The sequence below is a fragment of the Leopardus geoffroyi genome, chromosome B4 (genome assembly GCF_018350155.1).
Source record: "Leopardus geoffroyi isolate Oge1 chromosome B4, O.geoffroyi_Oge1_pat1.0, whole genome shotgun sequence".
Taxonomy (NCBI): Eukaryota; Metazoa; Chordata; class Mammalia; order Carnivora; family Felidae; genus Leopardus; species Leopardus geoffroyi.
The window spans coordinates 113,483,218-113,491,480 of NC_059341.1; the positions used below are offsets into that span (position 1 = coordinate 113,483,218).

The 8,263-nt window shown below is 37.2% G+C and overlaps 1 protein-coding gene across 1 annotated transcript in view; it reads right to left on the reverse strand.

Moving 5' to 3' along the window:
• The window catches only part of EPYC (epiphycan), a 37,005-nt gene extending 35,747 nt beyond the window's left edge, over positions 1-1,258 (reverse strand). Inside the window, exon 1 of the mRNA XM_045463799.1 lies at positions 1,157-1,258. The gene's annotated coding sequence lies outside the window, so the exon portion shown is untranslated. The remainder of the gene's footprint in view (positions 1-1,156) is intronic.
• Between the last annotated feature and the right edge of the window lie 7,005 nt (positions 1,259-8,263).

Sequence of the window (8,263 nt, forward strand, 5' to 3'; positions counted from 1 at the left end):
TATTACTTTTAAACTTGAATGCAGTGGCAGACAAACTGACCTTCAGTTACTTGAAAGAAAGTCTTTATGAAGCAGGTTTAGGCAGAGGCATATGAAATTCCTCCGAGAATAAGAAGCAGTACAAGGAGCTCCTTTTTATTCCCTCCTATGATTTCTTCAAGTAATTTTTTTATCCATCCTGGATAAGCCAAGCCTCTATGTCACTTGCCTTTGCAGGGGTCTTTGCAGAATTGCAGATTTCGAACTGTTGTACACAATCACCAGCAAAGTCCTACTTAATCAAACAGTGTGATTTACAAATTTTCCACAAACCATTCTTCTATAGTCGAGTGGAAAACATTAACTGTGGACCCCACTAACCTAGAGAAAATCTTTTCTTTTTACATTTCCTTCTACATTTCTGGCCACTTTCATTGTTCAAAGTAATTATGTACTTGCTGATGATTTTTTTCTCACTTCAAACTATAAATGTGAGTATGTGTCTACATTCTTAGAGTTTATTTGCTTTGGGCATATCCCTCAAAGTTATCAGCAATGAGACAGTCTGTGCAAACCCCAGAAATATGAAGAACACCTATCTATGCTTAGTTTAAAAAGTACATTTCTTCCTCCAAGTAACTATACTAGTATTTAATGTTGTATCTTTGAACTTGTTGCCCACTTTATACCATTTCATGATATTTTGAAAATTATGCTTATAATAAAACTTTAAAATAAATAGCTTATAAAGACATTCTAAATGCATAATTGCCATATAATCATCAATATATTTTTAAACACCTGAAATCTCCCTTTTTCTTCTTTTGCATAATATTTCAATCAATGCTAATCAATTGTGCATGTCTATAATGGCAAGAAACATGGTCAATGTCAGGGCACTTGATTTAAGGAATATATTGGAGGCTACTACAGTTTTATTGGCATCTATCCTGGCTATTAAGATCAACCATTTTACCGTGTGTTATTAATTCCTGAGCTAATTAAAAATTTGAGTTTTCCAAGAGTAATATAAATGTAAAATAACAAACTTAAACCTAAACCATTGAATCAAAGTTCACCATGAAATATGAAAGCAAGTTGAATTATTTCTCAAAAAGTTGTTAGAGGAGAAAAAAAAAGTATCTCACCCAAGAAGAAAGCAATTGTAAAAACTTACCTTTGGCTCCTACTTGGTGAAATGGCACGAAGTGACTGAGGACGCCGAGCCAGTAGTATGTGCCCCTGACCAATGGTTGTGAATTCTGGTCTGTGGGAGGTGGAATTTATAACACTCAATTTTCTGTTTGGAAAAGCTAACCTTGAGAAATGCTTCTCAGTCTTTAAAAACCCCAAATTACTTTATAGTCACTCAAAATAAGCAGTCGAATCCAAATGCCATAGTGTATAGAGTTCTTGAAATATGTTAAAGGAGTTCTAATTGCCAACATGTCGCCTTAAACATTTTAAATGCAAAAAGTTGGTTTTAATATATTTAATCTATAACAAGCTCACCAATTAAGAAAAAGTTAATGTATACAGTGATACTAGAAATGGATATTTTAGAAATGTTCTAATAAGAAATAATTTTCCTTGCGTGTCTAGCGTTGCTTTCTTCACTTTTCATTAATGTTAAATGAAATTCAGTAAATGTGGCAAAAGCCTTACCTGTTTACTGCCGGGAAAGTAAAAAAAAAAAAATCCATTTTTTTATTGCTTGGAACATTCCGAGAGCAAAGAAACAATAAACCCTTTGCATTCCCATTTACAAAGAAAAATATGCCCTGAAACAATGCATGAATATGATCTGAGTGTTTTGGAAAAAAAAGTCTCCTTTTCCTCTCTTATCTATCAGAACCAAACAAATCAAATTACATAAAAACGTTTTTCCCACAGAATACAAGATTTGTTGTAGGCTCCTGGTACCTGACATGGTTTGTGAAACTGAGCCTTACTACAGGTATGGAGACAAAGTACATTTGTGTCGAATCTCCTCTCTCCACTTCCATTCACACTGCAAAAGTTCTAGAGGAAGATGAAACTTGTGTCATGTATTCTGGCATGCTTTCATAAATCCAGGTGTCTGCTTCTAACCTGTGCATCAGGAATTCTTTTTCACTGACCAGAAGTGAATAGCTGTATTGAATTTTGAAAGCAGGTGAGGGCAAACTGGTGGAGGAAAGTCTGTCTTCAAGACTCTCCTCTTTCTGCCTTCCCTCCTGTTCTCCCTCCTACCCCCAATTTTTGGGGATTCAGGGCACAGTCAGTCATCTTCATCACGCACACCTGCTTCCACATGATCTGTTCTCAGTGTGAGTTATTTTTCTTGGGACCAGTTTTATTTGTAATGGAAGCAGTGATACTGGATAAAATGCAGAATCTATCAAGACCTCTCCAATAGCAGAGAGGCCATCCTGGGGGGTAGGGACTCCTTCCCTGCATCCTGCAGTTTCACATCATGTGGAGGCTACTTTCAGAAGCATTTCTACAAAAAGGCATGAAGCTGGGTTCCTACACTGGCTGTGTTACAGCGCTGTCCCACAGTGCGTGCTAGATGAGTTTACCTATTGTTAACTCTCCCGACATGTTCTCGATCAGAGTAGTTCTCCATTCCCAGGTGGGTAGCACTCAATCATTTAATTCTCTAAGGTCACATGTGACACAAAGAGAAAATCAAATTGGGTCAAGTTCCCTGATGTTACTGAGCTCATCTCAGGGATATGGGTGAAGGTAAAAAGACAGTGGCATCTCTCAGTTTCTTAGATTCTAGGCTGTTTACCTGTCACCAGTTTTTAGCCTCTTCTAGGTGCTTTGGGATAAAAACAGATGAATAGACTATCCATGAAAATACCTAATTTTTTCTTCTTCCTGCATTATTTAGTCTAATACTCTGCACACATTGTCAGGTGACAAAGGTGGCATCTATGGAGTCCCTTGTTTTCTGGAAAACTCTGACCGAACCTATAAGACTCTATTTTCAGAACTAATATTTTCACACTGTCCTTTGGTCACCTGTTGGTTTAAGTGATGCTGTCCTTGGGCTTCATAACACTGTCTACTAATGCAGTTGTTTTGTGAGAAGGCAATAACTAAATTACTTGTCCTAATATAGGATTGAAAACACAAATGATCATTCCTGAGTCTTCTCTTTTTCCAAATAAGTAAGTGTTTCATTTTTACTTATAAAAAATGGGCAGTTTTTAAGTTATTCATCTTGGTCTTATTTGGGCTGTCTCCACTATTTCAAAATCTATTTTGAACTATGGGAGCTCAAATTTGTAACAATCCCATGAGGACCTAATCTCTGTTTAATAGTGAGAAGGATTAATTACCAGTTCCAGTCTTTCTTATCCTTCGTAAATATCTTTTAGTTTCATGATGATTTTCTTAATAGAGCCTGAGCTTGGTTATCAGAAACCCTCAGGGGATCAGTTATTAAGACTAGTTGCATTATCTAGTAACTAAGGCTTTCTGGCTTTATCTCTTTAAGCCCCCAAACATTTTGCAAATCCTTTTGGCTACAACTCTTAACAAAATTAATTAAATATCGTCCTGCTTGCTTAAATGGAATTAATTTTAAACAGAATGGTCTTCTCTTAATAATTCTCTTTGTTCTGCAGCAGTAACGAACAGAAAAGAGCACTCTGAGGACAGCATAGTGCTGCCTGTCCTTGTCCTCAATGCAGAGGACCACATCAGTAAGAGCTATGTGAGGGTGTAGATATCCCGCTCCACCGATTATCAAGAATAAAAACAATACCTGAAGTGATTAGCTACCTTCCTAAGAATCTGCATGTTGCCATAAAGACTTTGAACTCAGTAATAGAAGTCCTGGAGTTTTAGACCATAAACCCACATACACTGTGCTGATGTATCCCCTAATCTGATCTGATCACCTCCTCCAGAATCTGTCAAGGCTGACCTGAAATCTGAAAACTCTCCTTTGCCTTCTGTTTCTTTTGGAAAGTTTCCCTTTGCTTATTTTATCTTAAAGAAATCTAAACATCATAAAAGCCATATATGAAAGGCCTACAGCCAATATGGGGAAAAACTGAGAGCATTCCCCTTCACCCTAAAGTCTGGAACACGACAGAGATGTCCACTCTAACCACTATTGTTTAATATAGTGCTGGAAGTCCTGGCCTCAGCAATCAGACAACACAAAGAAATAAAAGGCAAACCAATTGGCAAAGAGGAAGTCAAACTTTCACTCTTCACAGACGACATACAAGACGCTGTATGAGGAAAAAAACGAAAGATTCCACCAATATGTTGGATCCACCCCCTGAAAGACTCCACCAAAAAACTGCAAGAACTGATACATGGATTCAGCAGTTGCAGGTTATAAAATCAATGTACAAAAGTCATTTGCATTTCTCTACACCAATAATGAAGCAGCAGAAAGAGAAATCAAGGAATGGATCCCATTTACAACTGTACCAAAAATATAAGATACCTAGGAATAAACCTAATCAAAGAGGTAGAAGATCTGTACGCTGAAAACTATGGAAAGTTTATGAAAGAAATGGAGGAAGACACAAAGAAATGGAAAAATATTCCATGCTCACGGGTTGGAAGAACAACATTGTTAAAATATCTATACTACTCAAAGCAATCTACACGTTCAATGCAATCCCTATCAAAATAACACCAACATTCTTCACAGAGCTGAAACAAATAATCCTAAAATTTGTATGGAATCACAAAAGACCTCAAATAGCCAAAGTAATGTTGAAAAAGAAAACCAAAGCTGGAGGCATCACAATGCTGGACTTCAAGCTGTGTAACAAAGCTGTACTCATCAAGACGGTGTGGTACTGGCACAAAAACAGACACAGATGTCTATGGAACAGAACAGAGAGCCCAGACAGAGATCCACAAAGGTATCGCTAACTAATCTTTGACAAATCAGGAAAAGAGTATCCAATGGAAAAAAAAACACAGTATCTTCAGCAAATAGTGCTGGGAAAATTGGACAGTGATATGCACAGGAATGAACCTGGACCACTTTCTTACACCATACACAAAAATAAATTCAAAATAGATGAAAGACCTAAATGTAAGGCAGGAAACTAACAAAATCCTACAGGAGAAAATAAGAAGCAACCTTTTTGACCTCAGCCACAACAACTTCTTACTAGAAATGTTTCCAGAGGCAAGGGAAACAAAAGCAAAAATGAACTTTTGGACCTCATCAAGATAAAAATCTTCTGCACAGCGAAGGAAACAATCAATAAAATTAAAAGGCAATCAACAGAAAGGAAGATATTTGCAAATGACATATTGGATAAAGCATTATTACCCCAAATCTATGAAGAACTTAATAAACTCAACCTCAAAAACCAAATAATCCAGTACAGAAATGGGCAGAAGACATGAATAGACACTTTTCCAAAGAAGACATCCAGGTGGCTAATAGACACATGAAAAGATGTTCAACATTACTCATCATCAGAGAAATAAAAACCAAAATCACAATGAGATACCTCCTCACACCTGTCAGAATAGCTAAAATGAACAACTCAGGAAGAAGCAGATGTTGGTGAGGATGCGGAGAAAGAGGATCTCTTTTGCACTGTTGGTGGGAATGCAATCTGGGGCAACCACTCTGGAAAATAGTATGGAAGTTCCTCAAAAAATTAAAAATAGAACTACCCTCTACCTTATGATCCAGCAATTACACTGCTGGGTATTTATCCAAAGGATACAAAAATGCTGATTCTAAGGGGCACCCGCATCCCAAAGTTTATAGCACTGTCAACCATAACCAAATAGCAGAAAGAAGCCAAATGTCCATCAACTGACGAATAGATAAAGAAGAAATGGTCTACATATACAATGGAACAATACTCAAAGATCAAAAAGAATGAAATCTTGCCATTTGCTACAACATGGATTAAACTAGAGTGTATTAAACTAAGCAAAATAAGTCAGTCAGAGAAAGACAAATATCATGTGATTCCACTTATATGTGGAATTTAAGAAACAAAACAGATAAACATAGGGGAAGGGAAGGGAAGGAAAAATCAGACAAAAACAGAGAGGAAGGCAAACTGTAAAAGATTCTTAACTATAGGAACAAACTGAGGATTGCTGGAGGGGAGGAACATGGGAGGATGGGATAAATAGTGATGGGCATTAAGGAGGGCACTTGGGATCGGCACTGGGTGTTATACTTAAGTGATGAATCACTGAGTTCTACTCCTGAAACCAATACTATACTGTATGTTAACTAACTTGAATTTAAATAAGTAAATTAAATAATAATAATAATAGAATCTGGCTGCCTCCTGGCAAAGGCTGCTGTCCTTTAAACTGATGTTTTCATTTTTTTAATTCTTCACTCACATAACTCAAAGATGGGGGGATTTTACTTGTTTTAGATTTTCTCTTTCAAATGACTTATCCTCTTTACTCTTGCAAAAATTTTGCCCATTCTGGAATTCATGGCATTTGGTTTAACTATCTGTAACCTCTCCCTTGTCATCAACTGCTTGATCTCCTAGCCAAACCACTTGCTGTTAATGACTTCAGCTCCTGGCTTGCTCATACCCTCTATTCATACCCGGTCATCATCTCCAGTGATGCCAACCTCCATCTATCCATCTATCCTCCACACGATCCATCTATCATGGTGGTGTGACGGCTGCTTTATCTCCTCAGATACAGGAAAGTTACCACATTCCTACCCAGCCACTCACCACCACTGTCATGCCTTTTAGCTCATCATCACCAGGTTTTACTTAACCCTACTAATGGGGCCCTATTATTATTTTTCTTTTTGCCTAATGAGGCCTTCTTCCATAGCTTCCATCACTTTCCCACAATTCATTAAATCTCCTGTTTTACTTCTCTCCTTACCTTTAGGTTTGATGCACCATTATCATATGCATACCTTTTCAAGTACTTTCTGCTATCTTTTTTTTTTCTTCTTCTTCTTTCCATCATACTCACCTGGGAAAACCTCACCTTTAGTTGAACACAACTCCCAGCTTTCCTCTCTCCTGTATTGGAGCGGCTGTCTATTACCAGTGAATATCACACACAATGATGGGCATCACTTTAAATTCCTTAAACTAATCTTCAACCATACTATGTTTCTGATGATGATGATGATGCCCTTTCTGACATTCTAAGATGACTACTTTATAACATTTCCTCTGTTGTCAAACGTCCCATATTCCTTTTAAAACAGAGTGATGGTAAAAGTCATCAGAATAATGCTCAATTAACTTCGGCCATCAAATCCTCTTGCATGTATAGGCACCCTCTGTTTTCCCTTCTGTGACAGACCAAGGCATTAAAAGTAAACCCCCCAAATGATGCCCAGGATCTTATACCCTTTCCTCCTTTCAAGGTCTGTGTTTCTTGAATTCTCTCCTCCCTCCCAGTATCTCCCTTTCCACTAGGTCAGTTCTACATACAGACACACATGCTCTGAACAAAGTTCAGGCAGGGGTTCCCTATAACACAAACGAACTGAATAAATGTCAAAAAATGATGGCTGTATAGTAGCATCTTTGAGAACACATGTGTAAAGCTAAAGAAATTTAAAATCAACTTATTTTAAAGCACTGCAGAGTCCAAAATTGTATCTGCAGACTTGATTCACCCTACAAATCTTTCGATTTTGACTTTTGAAATTATGCCTTAACTTAATAAAGTACACTTTCATCTTACTATGGTTTTATTTTCCTGCCTGGCCTCCTCCCCATCCTAGTAGACCCTCTTCCTTTGCATCATACTCTAATGCCTCACTACAATTTTTTTTCATAGCACTTGCCACAATCTGTTATTATATTTTTCTGTTTTTACATATATCTCCCCTGGGTGTATATAAACACCACGATGCCTAAAATTTACTGGTCACATTCACAATTGTATCCTTAGTGTCTAAAATACTGCTTGGCCCAAATCCATGCTCAGTGTTATTTGAATGAATCAGCCAATTAATGATTGACTGCCTGAATCAAATGCACAGTAATTCAAAGTAAGACATAATTACTTAATAAACTATGATTTGCTTGGGCTATTCTAAAATATATATCATAGGATTACTTGCATTTATGATAAGTGGGTTTTGGCCTTTCTTCTCTCTCTCTCTCTTTTTAATTGCATCTTTCTATTTAGCTAACTGCCAGGCTATCTCTTAACACTTTTCAAGCCACTGCCCATGGGCCTCATGCAGCAAGGTTTCATGTTTATTTGCTGCTAATGCTTCCTTGTGTCACATACAAAGACATATGGTACGGACTTGTGATGAGAATTTGAGAGAGTTTCCATACCA